The sequence below is a fragment of the Ambystoma mexicanum genome, chromosome 10, assembly GCF_040938575.1.
Source record: "Ambystoma mexicanum isolate Mex_15411 chromosome 10, UKY_AmexF1_1, whole genome shotgun sequence".
Taxonomy (NCBI): Eukaryota; Metazoa; Chordata; class Amphibia; order Caudata; family Ambystomatidae; genus Ambystoma; species Ambystoma mexicanum.
The window spans coordinates 979,426,311-979,445,524 of record NC_090932.1 but is presented as its reverse complement, the minus strand read 5'-3'; positions in this window follow the sequence as shown (position 1 = coordinate 979,445,524).

The window sequence follows — 19,214 nt, the reverse complement described above, 5'->3', positions numbered from 1 at the left end:
AATCTCCAGCCACCACTGCCTGCCATCTATGGCCCTTGACTGGGCATCCTTTTTACCTACTTAATCACCTGCAGCCAATAGTCTGAAATAGTAAATATTTCTTTGAAGAATACAATTGCCCCAGCATCTTCTTGTGCTCTGGATAATTGGGTTGCCTAAAGAGAGAACAACAAAGTCAAAACAAGTTGCTTTCTTACAAATGACTAAGTGCCCAAGAGTGAGGAATTACAGGACAAGAAGAATGAAAAAATCCAAGAAGACTTATGAATTTTGCAACAGTAATAATAACTCTATTATTGCTATGATGATTTTCCAGAGTCATGGGTGCGTCACCAAAATGTATAATTATTCTTATGGTTCCAAGTTTGTTGTTTACTTTATGAATTGACGTTTACTTTCATTCTACAGTGATTCTTTACTGTTCTCCCTAAGCAGGCTTATTTAATCACGCCCACCTATGCTCTGCCTAGGGGGCCCTTAGCAGCACCCTGCAATCAATCTGAAAGAGAGGTTACGTCTTTCGGTCGTTGTTTCCTATTGTATCAAACTTGGCCTAATTTAATCAGAGTTTTGACTTACTTCTTTTCTAACTTTTAACCAACCAAACCACTTATTGAAGACTGGTGAATAACCTCACAGTGTTCATCAGCAGACATTTACATATATAAACATTTACAATTTGTATTGATGCTCGATTATATTCAATTCTTCATAAAGTGTGTGTGTGTGCGCGTGCGTGCGTGCGTGTGTGTGTGTGTTGGGAGTATCTAAGGAATGCTGGTTTGATAATTAGTTGTTTGCCCTTTTTTGTAGCTGCTATGCTTTCAAATGCACACACATACAGACAAGCATGCATAAACACATACATACACATACACACACGCACACATGCACACACACAGAAACACAGACACACACACTATGCTATACTATGTGATTCTGGAGATGTATGTTTCATATAAAACCTATAGACATATAGCCAAATGTAAGATATGCAGAACAATATTTTTGCTCTGAGTGTGAATGCCCAAACTATAGAAAGAACACAGTTGTCAGAGCACACACAAATGTGTCATTGGAGATCATTCAATGCTCTTTATTTACTCAATACCTTTAAAAAAAAAAACATATCTAAAGTGGTTGGGATACCAACTGGATATGGTTTGTAAGTGGGAGGTAGAGGTGTCGTTTTTCTGTTATTTCATATATTTAGGGAGTGTTGTTCAATTGTCATGTACATGGTTTAAATAGTATGTGTATTGTGCGCTGGAATGTAGAAATTGAATGTGTTAGTGTGGGGAGCAGTCAGTCGATGCCTCGATGCACAGGTTGTTGAGGTGCACAGACAATCTTGAAACTGCAAATACAAAACACAAGACACCATAGCAAAGTATGACAATGCATTAAGTGGCATGGAAGGCATAAGAAAGCATTAGAAATCCTAGAAAAGTATGAAAAAGGCCTACAAAGGCAAACACCCTCCTGCTATTGTCTTTGCCCTAGTACAACTGGCGGCTGCAGATACCTTCCATTTCACTTTGATGCTGTCAAATCGCCTTTCTCATTCAACAGGGAATGGGGAATTAGCAGATGAAGGAAGGGGATAGTCAGAAGACTCCACTAATTATCATAAGCAGAGTTCTATGGTTTAGAGAGACATAGGGAGAAATTCATAGATTTCAGCGCAGAGACAGCGCACGCGAGCAGCGCAGAGATGGAGCGTACGCCAGCGTGTGCCAGCCGTGTGCGCTAAGCAGCATTCTGGTGCACCGCATATTCATGGAATTACCAAGCCATTTTGAGCGCTGGCGCAGAGAACATCCCGCAGCGCCAGTTACGCCCCCAAGAACGCCCCTTGCGCAAGGAAAAAGGCATTGAAATCCCCAATGCAGCGCAAAGGGCCGCACTAACCCTGCACCAGTTTACAGGGCTGGTACACGGTAATCGCGTGAAAATACTACACGCACCCCGCTCACGGCACCCAAAAGCGTAAAAATGTACTGGCGCACTGCTCGTAATACGCGTACCCCGCTCGTGCCAGGTAAATTGCGTAGAAAAAGCACCCCCCTGTGCTGCCTGTGGGACATGCCCAAAGTGGATGGGCAGCCTGCGGGGCATGGGGAGGGTGAGTGGGCTGCCTGTGGGGCATGACCACGGTGGATGGGGTGCCTGTGTGTATTCCGGGGGTGCGCGGGCAGTATCAAACGTGATAGGTCTTGGGTGAGAGCGGGGTATGTGTATTTCAGGGTTGCGCGGGGAGTATCACACGCGATAAGCCTTGTGCGAGCGGGGTATGTGTATTTGGGGGATACGTGGGAAGTTTCAAACGCGATACTCCAGGCGAGAGCGGGGTATGTGTATTTGGGGGGTACGCAGGAAGTATCACAAGCAATAGGTCTTGTGCGAGCGGGGTACATGTATTTGGGGGATACGCAGGAAGTTTCATACGCGATACTCCAGGCGAGAGCGGGGTATGTGTATTTGGGGGGTACACAGGGAGTTTCACACGCAATAGGCCTTGTGCGAGTGGGGTACGTGTATTTTGGGGGAGCACAGGAAGTTTCACAAGCGATAGGCCTTGTGCGAGCGGGGTATGTGTATTTTGGGGGTGTGAGGGAAGTTTCACACGCGATACTCTAGGCGAGAGCGGGGTACGTGTATTTGGGGTGTACGCGGGGAGTTAAACACGCGATAGGCCTTGTGCAAGCGGTGTACGTGTATTTTGGGGGTGCACAGGAATTTTCACACGCAATACTCCAGGCGAGAGTGGGGTACATGTATTTGGGGGTACGTGGGGAGTTTCACATGCTATTTTGCATTATGGACCCTCCCGGATGTGCGGCTTCCCCCCTCCCCAGGCCCTGTATGCAGCCCACACCACAGGGGACTACCCTACAACCCTCACCATGCCCTGCAGGCAGACCACATGGCACCATGCACTTGTGAGCACTCTTGTGAGCATCGACTCATGTCCCCCCACCACACCCCCAGCGACGGGCACCTGCCAGCAGGCCCCAACTCATGTGCCCCCACCCATCCACCCACCCCCAGTGAGGGGCACCTAGCAGGCCCTGACTCATGTCCCCCTGCACCCCCACCCACCCAGCAGTGACAGGCACATGCCAACAGGCCCCGACTCATGTCCCCCTGCACCTCCACCCACCCAGCAGTGACGGGCACCTGCCAGATGGCCCCGACTCATGTCCCCCCCAACACGTCATCACGATCCACACTCATGGCCCTTATGGCCACCCAAATCCAACCCCACGCCACCCGAGTCCAAACACCCAAACAAATATTCCACCTACTCCACATTGAAAATACCCATGTCATGATAGATCCCAAATGACAAGTATGCACATCAATATATGTCCATCAGACACGCACAATGGGGGCAAGTGAAAGAGAAAACCCACAACCCACATCATGACATGCACGAAACTAATGAGAGAATACCAATGGCGGCGGGCAAGTCCTACGGCTCACTTGTTGATTTCCCGGGCCAGGGCATCATCAAACTCCTGTTCAATGTCCTGGAGGCGGGCCTGTTCCTGGCCCCGAGGTCTCGCAGGGGTAATGCCATGTCCACCTCCAACTCCCTGCGAATTTCCTTGAGGTACTCAGCCTGACTCAGCGCCCTGCGCATGGAGTTCTCCGCCCTGACCATAGTGAGCCCTGCCTCTTCCGCCCGCCGCCACTCCACATCTATTTGCTGGCACAACCTCTGCCACACGGAAGACACTCCCAATGCAGGGTCCTCCTGCCGTCTGGCCGATGCCTGTCTCTCTGATGTTGATGGCCCTGAGCCATCATCGCTCCCACCTTGAGCCTGCTGTTGCCGTGCATGTGCCCTGCCTGTTGATGTCAGCACGTCCTCCTCCTGCTGGGGTCCAGTTGTTGGGGTGGCCTCCCCTGCTGGACCTCCGACTCCTGACTGTGGCAGGGATGTGTCCTCCACCAGCCTGGCCGCTGGGTCAGAGGCAGCTCCACAGGGTGGCCAGGTGATACTTGGCCCGGAAGATGGCACGGAGGATGACTGGTGCATAGGGGGTTCAGTTGAGGAGGGGGTCGGCATAAGGCCCAGCACACGGAGGAACTCAGCACCGGTGATCCCTCCTAGCCAGTCGACGCGGTCAACGAGGCATCTGAAATAACGTGCAGCATCCTCACGAGAACCCTGCACGTTATCCCGGATGCCAAGTTGACACAACGCCACCCCAGCCAGGACAGTCTCAACACAGTCCCGGATTGCCACATCCGCAGGGAGAGGAAGGCCAGTTGTTAGCGGATCCCCTCCCTGAAAATGGGTCTGGACGAAGGCATCCCTGCTGGTGAGGGATGATGCAGTCACAGGATCGAGGACAGGATTACACACAGGCACCTCCGCGGCTGCCTGTGCTGCCTCCTGTCCCTGCCCCTGCACTGCACCACTAGCACCAGTGGAATCCCCCCTCCAGACCCCATGTGTGGCCCTTCCACGGCCTCCTCCTCAACCAAATCCCCCACCAACCTGGATGACTCAGTGCCATCTTCCTCCATAGGACCCTGTGGGGTCTCAGCTGCCCCTTCTGCTGCCGAGGGGTCACCTCCGGACCACAAAAGTGATGGGTGGAAGGTTTCGAATGAATCTAAACCACTGGCAATTGCTCTGGGCAACCTTCCACACCACCGTTTTTTAGCCCGTCTACGCCATTGCAAAAGGGGACCAGTCATGTGCAAATCAGTCAGCAGCTGCCGCCACCAAAGGTAGCAGCCCAGCCCGAACTGCTAAGCCAGGTCCCCTCTGCACAGAAAACCAAGCAACCCCAGACATGTTTCGGCCTTGTTGGACCTCCTCAGTGAGGTGCAGCCTGGTTCCCTGTGGCGCAGCGAGCAAGGGACCCACGTCTGGGCATACCCTCTCTCACAAGGAGAAACAAACTGACCACAAAAGTGATGGGTGGAAGGTTTCGAATGAATCTAAACCACTGGCAATTGCTCTGGGCAACCTTCCCCACCACCGTTTTTTAGCCCGTCTGCTCCATTGCAAAAGGGGACCAGCCATGTGCAAATCAGTCAGCAGCTGCCGCCACCAAAGGTAGCAGCCCAGTCCGAACTGCTAAGCCAGGTCCCCTCTGCACAGAAAACCAAGCAACCCCAGACATGTTTCGGCCTTGTTGGACCTCCTCAGTGAGGTGCAGCCTGGTTCCCTGTGGCGCAGCGAGCAAGGGACCCACGTCTGGGCATACCCTCTCTCACAAGGAGAAACAAACTGACCACAAAAGTGATGGGTGGAAGGTTTCGAATGAATCTAAACCACTGGCAATTGCTCTGGGCAACCTTCCACACCACCTCCGACCTCTGCCTCTTGGACCTACCCTCGGCAGCTGCGTCCGCGGACACAGCACCAGACCCCTCACTCCCCGACCAGATGACAACCTGGGAGGGGAGCTGAGCCTTGCATCTGTGGCTGGCAGTGGGATCCCTGCCGCTGTGCTCCACAGCACTGTCCGCACCCTCTTCATCAGTTGACGCTGCAGACAGGGAGAGACAGAACACAGCCAACAGAGCACTTTACAATGGTCTGATACACACATGACAGTTGCACATGAGTGGCAGTGTCAAACTTCACACATGTCATCACAATCCCCAACACACCTACCATTTGAACCCACACACATGCGTAAATTAACAGGAATGTTGCAGCAGGCAGCACCATCCATACACATACAACAGCCTGAGCATCCGAAGGTTAGCCTGACTTCACATGAAACACGGGGAGTGCCAAACACATGCACACACGCCACCAGACATACATGCATCTGTAAATCTCCACCACCTGACGCAGTTAAATCATCGGCATCCATGTCACATCTGCCAATCAGCCTCCTACATGTCAGTGTCACATGCATCCATGGTGTACCACAGTGGCACACATGTCAAATACACACACACGCACATATACATTGTGCACATACATGAAGGTGGAACCTGCATCCATGTGTCACACCACAACCATGCCACAGTACATACACATAAATCTAAACATGTGTGTACCCACACATGCATTTGGGCACCATGCATTTGAACACATACACCATTGATATGCCTCACATATGACTGGACTCGCATGCGGAAGGCTCATGTCCCTGTACATACACATCCATGCATGGCCCTTCCAAGACATATGTGCAACATGCACACTCCTGCTACACCTCAACATGCACAGCGTCCAATCAGTACGCATGGACACTAACCTCTTGACTCCGGATGGGTCTGCCTCTGAAGGATCTGGAGGTGGAGCGCTGGGTGTATGCGTTCCAGGACCCTCATCTGGATGTTGGTAAGGCGGACTCGGCACCCCTCTGCATGCTTTGCCTTCAAGAGGTGCCGGGCCTTGCTGAAGGTCCTGGACCTGAAGTCCTCCCAGCGCTTCCGGACGTGTTGCATGTCGTGGGCTGCCACCCCCTCCACATTGATGGCAGCCACAATGTCCTTCCAGATCCTCTTCCGTCCTTCATTGTCAGCACGTGAACCTCCAAAGAGGGCATCATAATGCCCCAGGACTTGCTCCACCAGGATGCCAACTTCATTGGCACTGAAGCTGGCAGCCCTCTGCCTGTCTGCTGGCGGGTTGCCACTGGTGCCAGATGGTGTTGTGTCGGACATGGCAACCCCAGAGGCAGGTGTGGGTGGCAACTGGGTCCTGGGGCTGGGCTGTGGAGCAAAGGAATGCCAGTTGGGAGTCTTCTGTTCCAGCAAGGGTGGTCACAGCAACTGGACCCCTGCAGATGGCTGACATGCAGGCACCAAACAGCAGGGCGTGTGGCCAGCAGGCAGATGGCAGGTGGGAGCGTGCTCGGGGCTCTGCGGGGCAGGAAAATGGCCTTCTCGGCAGGAGCGTGGTCTTCCATGTGTTGTTGCGTGGCCAGCTTGATATGGAGTGATTTGGTATGTGAAAAAACTGCACGTCAGCGTGTAATTCGAGGAAAGGCTCTCAGCATGTAAGCACATCTGTGACGTAACGCGGGCATGCATTTCCCTCCAAACGGGTGCATGTTGATTGTACACGTGCAAAAACTGCATGTCCGGGTGTGACTGCGTGTAATGGAGGAAAGGCCCTTAGCACGTCTGTGTGTAAGTGACGTCGCACGTGTGGGCTGGGTTAAAAGGTACGCGTAGGATGCCATATTCTTGTACGTGCTTTTTGTGGAGAGTGAGCGGGTGATTCTTGTACTTCTTGTCGGTTCACACACCATTACTTCACAACGGTTCCAGTTCGTACTCCTTGTATACTCAGACAGCGTTCAATTCTTCTTTTGGCGGGGGTGTTGCCAACGCATCTTTTTCATGTTCTTTTTCCAGGCAGACGGTGTGTCGCGCACGTATTTTTCAACTCTGGTTGCCCCTGTGTGTCCCGTACCCATTCAGAGGTCATTGTAGCCAGTGTCTACCATGTGTATGATTCTTTTTGTGTTTCTGGGTGCCACAGCGTAGTGCGGGTTCTTTATTCTACGCTCGTGGGCTACCAGGGGTCATGTGTATGTACAATTTTGTTTTCGGGGTACCTGAGCATTGCGTGACCCATCATCTTTCCCCAGGGGTCACAAACAGCCTTGCTAGAGCACTAGGCTAAGTATTCCATCTAGTACCCTGCCCCTTTTACCCCAATTGCCCAGGACAATTGTTTACTGCACCTCCCATTCGCACAAGAACATCAGTGCCATGGTTGGGAGGCGACCAAGCGGAAAGGGAGGCAAAGGTGGCCGACCTCCAAGAGGTGGGTGCGGTAGGGGACGTGGCCAGGATGTGCAGGGTGTCCCAAGAGGCCAGTATGTGGAGGACCAATCAGGGACACCTATGCCCCCCCCAATGGGTCGGGAGATGCAGCTGACACCATCCCAGCTCAGGCCTTGTTTACCCGGCCCATATTGTCAACCGAACCTGCACAGAATGACTCCCAGGCTGACTTCCGTGTCACCAAGTCAAAGCCACGTGTGGCGGTGAAAGTTGCTGTCACCAGGCCCCGTGGATCTGGGGCAGCAATTCCATCTGCTGCCCCAAGTAGCTAGGGTGAGGAGGCTGCAGGGGCAGCTGCAGCTGAATCCACCCCAGCTCTGAGTCTCCCAGCCAGGACAGTGTTGGTCCAAGTCCATCACACCGAGGTTGGTCCTGCCAACATCACCCAGCAGCCAATGCCTGCAGTGAGACCTTTGGTCATCGTGCCTTTGGCTACTTCCAGTGCCCAGTCCACTTGCACTTCAGCCCCTACCAACCAGAGCAGCGTAAACCACTCAGGGTAGCACCACCTCCCAAGAGGAATAAGGGTGCTCTTGCGGTACAGGCTGGGACCCCAGACACGGCTCCCCCCTCTGGCACGTCAAGGAAGTGTAGTTTCAATGATGTGGAAGTAAACGCACTTGTGGGCTACGTGTCGGCCCATGGCCACTAAATGCTGGTGATTGCAGGGTGCAAGACTACGGCTGCTCAACGTAGGGCCCTCTGGCAGTGCATCACGGACCAGATCAGTGCCCTTGGATTTGAAAGGCACACATCTGATGATTGCTCTGAGCGGTGGAATGACCTCAAACACAGAGTAAAGAACAAGCTGGCTTCCAATCATGCCTCTACTCTGGTGACTGGCAGTGGGTCTCCACCAGAGGAGGAAGTACTCACAGAACATGAATCTTTCGCTGGAGGCTTCATCACAGAGGATCAGATCCAAGGCATGGGAGACTTACCAGAGCTTGAGGCAATGTCCGCTGAGTGGCCATGCATGTGTGTGCAAACCATGTCTATGTTGCTTGGGGGATGTGTTCTGATTGAGTGCCAGGTGAGGCTGTGTAGTTATGACTGCTATGGGTCACCGATGTGGTGCCTCCAAACCATAGCCCGGCCTTGGGTTTGGGTTTTCAAGTATCCCTTCTGACCGCAGTTGACAATTTGCACCTGATTACTGCATTTGCCTTTCAACTGCCATCTTGCCACAACATTGTTCATACTGTTTTCCTGTTCATTCTGCTTGATTGATTAAATCCGTTGCATGTTTACCACACATTTTTGTGCCCTTCTGCCCCAAATGTAACATACTTCAGACATAGATTACACCCCACAATGGCCCACATATGTTTCCTTACTATGGGAATGATTTCATCAATCAGGCTGAATGAGTAATGTGCACCTACACATGGCCTGCACACAATCACTTCAGAGCCCTGTTTGAATGTTGAACATGACAATTGTCTTCTGTCATGTCGAAGTGTTGATGTATCCACGTGCCTGCCATCACTGCATTAGTGAACACTGGCTTTGTTGCAGCGTGTGGCACATGCGTGTTTTGTCACACTATTTTGCATTTTCTATTTCATGATGTCCATCTCACATGGATGGGTGACAGTACTGATTTGCTACCATCTTGGTGTCCTTGTCAAATCTGCCATGGCTATGCTACGTGCCATCTCTGTGCTGGCATGTGTCATGTATGTGGATTGTCCATGCCACTCACAGTCTAATGTGTGATGCCAGTACAATACAGCATGCAGCACATGTGTTGCTTTTCCATCTTGGAGTCCTTAGTGTCTGCTTTTTGCCTCCCCTTCCAACCCATTGCCAGTGCATGCATGCCAGAGTTATTGTCATGTGTGACATGTGTCATTATATACTTTATGTACTGGATGTCTGCCTCGTCATGCCTATGTGTGTGGGCTATGGTGCTCATGCCTGTTTTCATTAAATTTCTTTTATGTTTTTGCAGGTGATGAGGCACTAGATGCTGTTGAGGAGGAGGAGATGGCGTTGAGGCAGGAGTACTCACAGCCACAACCAGGCACCAGTGGAGGACGTGGGGTGGTGGTGGGTGAAAATCCATTACTCCTACAGACCATACTGTCCACGGGTGTATCTGGGTACACCTCCGGAGACCTCTATGAATCAGGTGCTGAATCTGACATTGAGACATATGACCCGTCGCAGGTGAGTGTTTCTGGCAGGGATGCTGTTCTGTCCAACCCACCTGCACTGGGGGTAGATCCCTCTATGGGTCATTCAGTGTTGGAAAGTCCACCTGTGGCGGTTACCGATGCAGGGTCACACTCCACAATAATTGCTCCAGTTCCTGGGCCAGAAGATCAAAGGAGGAATGCAATCCTGCAGCCTCAGGCAGTGCTAGCACAGCAAGGTGCACATGACCTTGCCCCAAACAGGTGTGGTGCCTGGCAACGCTGTGGCCGTGCGCCACCAGGCAATACTGTGTGGGGAAACTCCATGTACACTATAGCAGCACAACAGGGGGCATTGTGTGAGATGATGGCTCAGGCCGTGGATAGGGTGGCCACTTCCATTCTCCCCCCTGAAAGGCAGGTGGAGCTCCAGCAGCAGGCAACAGAGTCCATTTGCCACTCACACAGGGAGGACATGTTGGTGTCCAACAGGGACCAATGGGCTGGACTGGAGACTCTGCGCACAGCCATATCTGCAGAGTCATAGACCCACAGGAATGCTCTGAGGTTAGAACACAGGTCCCTCAGAAATACTCTGGGTGAACTTGAGATGTCCCAGAGTACAAGGTCAGAACAGCAGCTGGAGCAGCTAACACGCACTCTCTCAGCTGAGCTCCAGGCAACCCTTAAGGAGATCCAGGCATCACGTGAGGCTTTGCAGGCACAAATGCGTGCTACCCGTGAGGTGCTGCATGGGGATCTCCGTACCATCATCCTGCAGAACCAAACCTTTCAGACCCGCATGCTTGCTGCCATGGAGGAGCATGGCAGGGCTTTGCGTGGTCTGCCTCCCATATCACGCCCACCTTCTGATGTACCACCAGAGGGTGATGACAGCGACAGCAGTTCTCCCACTGTAGGGTAGCCGTGCAGGCCATGAGCCCATGGAGTTTTTTTTCTTTTTTTCTCTACATCCATGCATGTTGGTGTTGGGGTGCACCCTGTACCTTGTCCCTCCTGGGTGGACCCCCCCGGTCCACACATGGCCATTTTTGTTTTTTTTTTAAAAAAAACATTTTTTGTTTTTTTCACATTTCATTCCGATTTGCTAAATGAAATTAGTATTTAATTCATTTGTTATCTTTATTTCTTCTTCTTTTTTCTATTTATTATTTTCATTTTATTTTAATTCTTGATTTGTTATTTTGATTTTTAAACATTTATTTTTATTTGGTATGCTTCTGATTTTTACTTTATTATTTAATTTGTTTCTTTTACTTTACATTTACTTTGCTTTTTCTATATTTGATTTGCATTTACATTTTTGTTCATAACCATTTTCTTTCAGATTGTGAATTAATGTTACAGTGTGTTGCTTTGTGTGGCTCCCGTAGGCATCCACTGTGTATTCCAGCTGGGCACATGCAGGCTTGTTCTGTCTTTGGGTTAGAAACTTGGGTTCGTGACACACACAACCCTCCTGCTTCCCCTTTCCATGGGCTCGCACAGGGTGTCACCAAGTGACAGTAAGTTACACAGAGGCATTGGGCTCCCATAAGTTGTGTGGGCAGTCTGTAGTCCAAACTGTGTATATATCCCTAGTGGGGATTGTTGTTCATTTCTCCACTGCAGGTGGATTTGTATATGGTTTTACATACAGGACTTTTTGCATATATACATGTAGCTTCTTCATGTCTTAACAAGCCCGTCTCCTTTGCAGATGCAGTTCATGTTGTATGCAGTACACTGCCACCTTTGCCTCCCAGCAACACTCTGCAGTTGGAAGGGGTCAATGTGCTGCCTTAGTCAGGTTGTGACACTTGCACTACTTTAATTTTTTACTGTCATATGTTGCCACTGTTGGATCCTGTACTGATGTTTTGTCTTGCTGGTATTTGTTAATGTGTGCTGTTTTTTTTTTCTTTTTTTTCCATTGGTGAGAGGCAATTGTCTGTGGCCTGTTTCCATTTGGGACGGTGCACTTTTTGACACTTGTGTCATGTGATGTGCATTGATTTGGTTGTTTTCACATCACATGCCATCCCATGGTGTATTGGGTAGCTGAGATGGGGTTAGGGAGGGGTTGGGTGACATGCCACTATTTGTTTGTAGTGTTTTGCAAGGTGGTAGTCCTTCATGCTGCATGAATGTGTGCCTTTTACTGACACAGCATTGGGTGTGTTTAAGTAGCTAGGGATGCACACAATGTAGCACTTCCAGGTAAACAATCTCAGGGTGGTATGGTTGTAATAGTTGACTGTCCCTTTTGTCATCATCATAAATTGTCAACTGGTATGTGCCAGGCCTGTGTGCACTCCGCAGGGGTGGGATTTTAGGTGAAGAAATTTGCCACAAGCTGGGTACGGTCTGTCTCACCACATGACCTTTCACCTCCCATGCGCAGTGGCCGTGCATGTGGTTGGGGATGTGGGGGCACCACCATGTCCACCGGCATGCCCCGCCGGGTTGCAACGTATTGCAGGACACATGCTGCCACTATGATCCTGCACACTACTGGGGGCGCATATAGCAGCTGCCCATCAGAGCGTTCAAGGGAGCGAAAGCATGACTTCAGCACTCCGAATGTGCGCTCCACTATGCCCCGGGTTGCAATATGGGCTGTGTTACATCTTACCTCGGGTGGTGTGGTGGGTTCCGTATTGGCGTCATCATGTAGGTGCTCAGAGCGTAGGCACTGTCCCCTGGGGAGGTGATAATGGTTGTCATTAGTGGGGTTTTCCCATTTCTCTGTGTCTGACTTGCATGTATGTGCAGAGGCATTTATACTTACCAATTAGCCTTGTGTCGCCATGCCGCCCAGCTTCCAGATCCCAGTTTGGGGTGACATTCGGAATATGAAACTATCATGGCTGAACCCCGTATAGTTGGCATACACTGAGGTGATGATTCGCTTGGCATCACATACAAACTGTGCGTTGATGGAATGCCAGTGCTTGCAGTTTCGATAGATGTGCTCAGTGGCCCTGGGAGAATGCAGAGCCACATGGGTGCAATCAATGGCACCTAGCACTTTGGGGAAGTGTGCCACCCTGTAAAAGTCCTGGACGACAGCCTGCCTTTCTGCAGGTGTTCTGGGCATGTATATGTGCCTGCGGAGTGAGGGGCGTGCAGTCATGATCGCCAACACCTGGTGTAGGCAGCGTGACTTGGTGGCCTGTGAGACACCCCCAACTATGGCACTTGTCCGCTGAAATGACCCAGTAGCCAAGAAGTGCGGTACACTGAGCACCTTTTCCAAGGGGCTCAGTGCTTGGGAGCACAGGGTGGGTGATGTGAGGTCATCCTCCCGCTCCCTGACCAGTTCTAGGATTATTAGTGGTGGAAACTTGTACCTCCCATACACCTGGTCATGAGGCATCCCAAAAAGGCTGGTCCTGGGTAAACAAATGGAGGGCCTGGCTATCCTCCTCCTCCTGCGGTGTCCCATGACCACTGCTGCGAGGAACGGCATATTCATCGTAGCATATGAGCTTGTTTGTTGTTTGTGCGCACTTTTATGCTGCACAGGCCGCTTATGCCTGCTTCCTGCTGGTGTACGTGTTTCCGATTAGTGCATCTTTTTTGGCGCATGGGTTTCCCCTGTTTGATTCCATGAATACGTGTTGTTAGTGCGCGTGTGGGTGTTGCGAGCATTTACCTCCCGTACTTCCCCCGTAACGCCGACATTTTCACGCATTGTTCCCCATTCCACGTGTTACGCCCCCTGTTCCGCCCACTTTTCTTGTGTGCGCTACACGATGTGCCTTTCCCTGTGCGCATTGCGCATGCCGTTTAGTGACGTGTGCGCCCACATGCGCCACTCAAGGATTTGGCACACATCCCAGGTTTTACACGCGCAGCGCATTCCATGAATCGATGAACGTCTGCGTGCGTGGCTTTAGCACACGTGCGCTGCGATTTTCAATGCTTTTGCTCCCCTTTTCGGCACACATTTATTCCATGAATTACCCTGATGAACTATTTTTTTAGGAAAAAGACTGAATGAAAAACAGTCCACTGAGCACTCATTTCACTTTCATTAGTGTGTTGGTTGGAAGGCTAAGGGCCTTCTCAAACCTCACCCTAAATCAGTCTGATTTGTTCAGTGGGTCTTCTGGGACCTGTGTCCATCTTTTGCTAGTGAAGGACAAAACCCTTAAGGCCAATCACATTTTTCAGGCATTTAGCAGGCAACAAGGACTAGAATCTCTGGTTATACCCTCCAGAATCCTACCCCATTTCCCCTACACATATACAATCCAAAAATGCATTCCCACATTCTCCATCCCCACATCGGCTGGTGTTTAGATAGCAACTAACTTCAAATTCAGCATGAAGTTGAAACTCTGAGATAAGAAGCAAGATAAGATAAATAAAAAAGGAAAGTGTGCACTACTCAAAGTGCCCCACAAAGAGGGGTGCACCATTGCTCGACTGAAAAGGGGAGCTGCCGCTGTAGAAAGGTGATGAGAAGCATGTTGTAGAGAGGCAGATATATATGTCATTTATAGAGCCCACTCCTCACCTCCGTCATACTGGAAGAACAGCAGGAAAGCACTGTGTGTGAAACCTGATATCATCACAACAGAGACCTTATGCACTCAGACAACCGTATTGAATGTACTCTCAAACTGATGTGGCAGACATGAGTTGGCAGACATCACTGGACATAGAAGAAATATAAGTATGACAGATGAAAAATGATGCTACTAAAGAGAGAAAATACGTGGACACATTGAACTCGATGTATGGATATCTAAAGAATGAAGGTCCGATTGAAGTGACAAAGTAAACATATATGCAAATATGAAGAAAAAACATATACACTAAGGCGATAAGCAACAAGAGATGTAATAGATGTGTATACACAGAAATGCATAGTAGAAATGACAATATAGAGAATAGAGCACAAGTAAAGCAGCCATGCTAAAGACATGGACAGGGGCATTGTATAACAGTAAGCAAGAAGCATTGAGAAGGGAAACCAAGGCTGTAATGCCAACAGGCACTGGAATACAAATTTGTGCAAGAACAAAGGGTATTTGTTTGGCTCAAAATCAAGGACGCCGTAGCATGAGCAATTACATGGTTCAAAAGGTGTCAAAGTGGATATGCTAATTATGCAGGGCATGTTTCTCTTAGATTAAATAAAGAAGTGAACAATTGTGAGTGCCAAGTGCCAAGTATTGCTCAATTAAAGATGTGGAAAGCACATGCAGAATGAACAACCAATTCTCCAGAGGCCAAGGAGAGTAATAGCATCCAATATGATTGAATCACATAGCACTAAATAGAAAGGCAAAATGGTCAAAATCATGGTCTCCTCCCGTGCATCTTTTCCGACCACTATCATGTATCCTTTACAATTCCTACTCCTGGCCCATCTCCTAAACCACTAAACCCTCAGAAAAGTGTTATAAATCAGAACTTTTAAGAAGATTACACAGCTGGACCTGAAAGACTGTCTTGACAGCATCATGTCAGACACATCTGATCTGGACTCTCCTATTGTTACGGACATCTTTAATAACCTTATGCTCTCCATGCTGAATTGTGTGGCGCCGGTTAGGAGTAAACTGGTTAGAGATAATCCTCCTCACCAGAAATGGTTCACACAGGATCTGTGCCAAATGAAAATTCAGAAACGTCAGGTGGAGACCAAATGGCTTAAATACCCTTCAGTAGACAACAAAGCCCAGTGGAAGATCTTAGACAAAGACTACAGGATAGCTATTAACAAAGCTAAAAAAGAAATTCTATAACAAACAAATAGAGAAGCAAACAACAGTTCTAAAAAACATTTTGATATTGTGAAGTCTTTAGAGAAACCCTGTAAGTGATATTCAATCAACACTACAGCTAAGTCAATGCCTAGTCTGGGATGCTGAGGAAAACCCATATTGATGTATTTTTATATACAGTTCAGTACTCTGGATGACAACCCTTGTATAACACCCCCCTCTTAGAATCCCCCTGACCCCACTGAGCCAAGAAGTAGGTTTGTTTTGCAAATTAAAAGGTTTATTTGGACAATTCAACAATATATATCTATCACACTTTATAAATAAATTGATAAATGATATCACACTTCAGAATATGACCGTGATCAACAATGGATAATGTTACAGGGGTACACTGATTTGGTTACTTACGAGTAGTGTAGAGGATGAGGTAGTTGAAAATGCTTGATGGTTTCAAGGAAATGCAAGGTGGAATAAAATGCAGTACAGAAATAACTTGTTATGATTTTAGCAAAAGGTAATATGATCACTTTTTCTTTTGACAATTCTCTCCCCCCTATGCAATACAAGAAATGGAAGGGGAGCACACAGTCTTCAAGAATCCAAACAAATCACACTTTATAATGCAATACACAGTTCCAGTTTCCCCAGCAAGCTTAGAGAAAACAGGGATGAGTTTTAAACACAGGCAAATTACTTTAATGTGGTTTGCAGGGAAGTGAAAAGGTGCTAAAATTGCTTTTAATTCCCTCTAGAGGTTCAGGGTGAGTGAGAGATGCTTTTTGGTATTAGTTCAGGCTCACTTTAGCAATGCTCTATGAGTTTTTACCAGGTTGCAAATAGATTTTAACAAAGGAAAGAATGGAGCTGCTATTTTGACAAGTGGAGAAATTGAGCCAAATCGGGAATCGCGGTAAATTTTGCGAGTGCGTGAATCGCGATTGCGGAAAAAGTATAAGGAGTAGGAAGTCGGTTTGAGGTTCATTGGAAAGCCTAGAATCACAGCTTTAAAATGAAAGTTCCTAGCCCAAACGGTTCCAGAGATACGGACGATTTAATAAAGGTAGTTTTTTGGATTTAAAGTAAACTCAAAATGACAGGTGACAGCTTGCAGCTGCAGAATTGACAGGTGACTGTTGTGCAGCTTTAAAAATGACAGATGACACGATTTCTAGGAGGCTGTTCTACTTAGGTTAAAATAGTTTGGATTAGATTATTTTAACTAAGAGATTGGTTTCTGCTCACAACGGTCTGGTTTGTGGTTCTCTCGGGTTCTGGATACAGCACTGCTTTCTGGATACTGCTACAGGTTCTTGCAAAAATTCTTGGCAAAAATTCAAACAAACAGCTCGCCCGGCTGTTGAATAGTTTGGTTGGTTTTAAGGCCTGCTGTAGAGGATTCAGCAGGTGGATTCAGGCCTCTCTGCTACAAATTCTGGAGTTAATTTCTGCTACAGGTTCTGGAGATTGATGGATTTGAAGTCTGGATCTCTGAATGTGAGGTCGTCGGTCAGCATGCTCCGCAGCAAATGGAATTGAATGTCTCTACCTGTCCCAGCAGTCTCTTTTTATGTGTTTTGAAAATGGGTGTGTGCCTGGGCCTAGCTAAGCCTGCCCCTCTCTACTTGTCATTGGCCCAATTCTCCCCTCTCCCATGATTGGGGGAAGGAAATGGATTGTCATCATGATGAGGTCTGTTTATGGGTCAGAGGATCCGCCTTGGTCAATTTGCACACAAATCTATTTCTGACCCAAATACATATTTATCTATGTACCATTTTTCTAATATTATAGGTCCAGTTAACATATTTTCTGTAGCACCAAACCATCCGATCCCTGTCTTTGTACAATGTTGTGTCCACTGATGACAGAATTCTCACCTTTTCATCCAGATAACGACCTCTAAACCTTTCCAGATTTTACACAAATGTGCACCAGGGATATGGGTTACAGATGATAAAGTGTCAGATTTTTAACATGCATACATTTGGAGTAACAACCTTTTTTCCGCTACTATCCCCAGGAACATACCACAGGGTCCTAACACCTCTTAAAACGTGCACAGAAAAATCACAAAAATAATGATATTACTTATATAATTCTGACAAGTCCGCACTATGAGTTATCTATCTTTTTAAAATTATGCCCTGGTCAAACAGGGGTGTGGCTTCCCACATCACATGATGGAATAACTGGTTTATCCACTTCCCCCAAGCTCAGCTGCTAGCAGAGGCACTGCCCCTCCCAGTTTCCCCAAGAGGAAGCCACTTTACGGCCCCCCCAATATAACATTTGCCTGAGTCCATTGTTCAGTTTCCTGCAGTTGCCCCTCCCCTAATCTACTCAGAGAGGTGTCAACTCCTTTTGGTGGGGAAGCAGGATGCAGCTAGGCCTGGGAAGAGTGGCTGAGCAGGTTTCTCCTGTCGGGGGTAGTTGTCAGGCAGAATTCAGCTAAATGTCACTTTAATTCCCAGTTTAAATCAAACTTACACTTTTTACATATACATTAAATAATTACTTCCTTCAAGTCATTTCAGAATATAGTTTTACATTGTATCCACCTCTTAGCAAGTCTTTCCTTGGCCTGGTTTCGGTTCATTTGTTCAGTTTTACACAAAAGTCTGGTGGTTTTAAAACGCCGGCTTTCTGATAGTGGTGAGTACCGGTATTGCAACCATTTTTGGGATCAAGAAAATGAATTCCCCACAGTTCTGAGTTGCTTTTTGGCAATCAGCATTGCCAATCCCAAAGGTTTCAGGCTACTGTGTGTGTAGCCCAATGGTGGTTTTAGGCAGTGCCCTCATGTGCTCACAACATAGGCAAAAATGGGTGGCAGCCTATTCTTCATGTTTTCCCTGTGCACTCTCTAGGGAGTTCTGGCCATCATGATGTTTTCCATTCCAGTACTGCACAGTTTTTTGGTAGGGCTTGGATGCATGGGTAAAAACATCCCACAAGCCCCCCCTCTTGCGATGGCCATTCTGTCCTTTCACTGATGGAACTCGCAAGATCTGGGATGTTCGCCTCCTCTTCTTCCAATTCTATAGATGGCACAGTTCAGCATCTTTTCCTCCCTCCAGTCGATCAATCAGTTCTCCTTGCGGGTCCTGATGGGAGGATTGGGCGGTACCCCGGCCCCTCAGATCTTCGCTCCCGGTCCCCAGGTCGCCTTCCGTGGTCAGTCTCCATGTTTTCTTTCTCCTAGGACGACAAAGGAAAGTGGCAATACCTATTCATAGACATTTCTCCCCCACTATTGATACAGTGGGGCGACATATACATTTTATACTTTAATAGACATACATTCCAATTTTTAAAAACAAGATACAATTATAAGACATTTTTTTTCTCCAAATCATAATATTTTAGAGACTATATGTGGGATATTTTAGGGTTGGAATTGAATTACTCTGGAGCGGTCCCCTCTGGTATTGCAGAGGACTCCTCCAGTTGTTGCAGAGTGTGCCTGGGATGGCAACACTTTAGCTGATTTATATGTACCCACTTGTCTTCCCCCTCTGCCGAACTGCCTTTGGGGATGCGGATCTTGAATGCA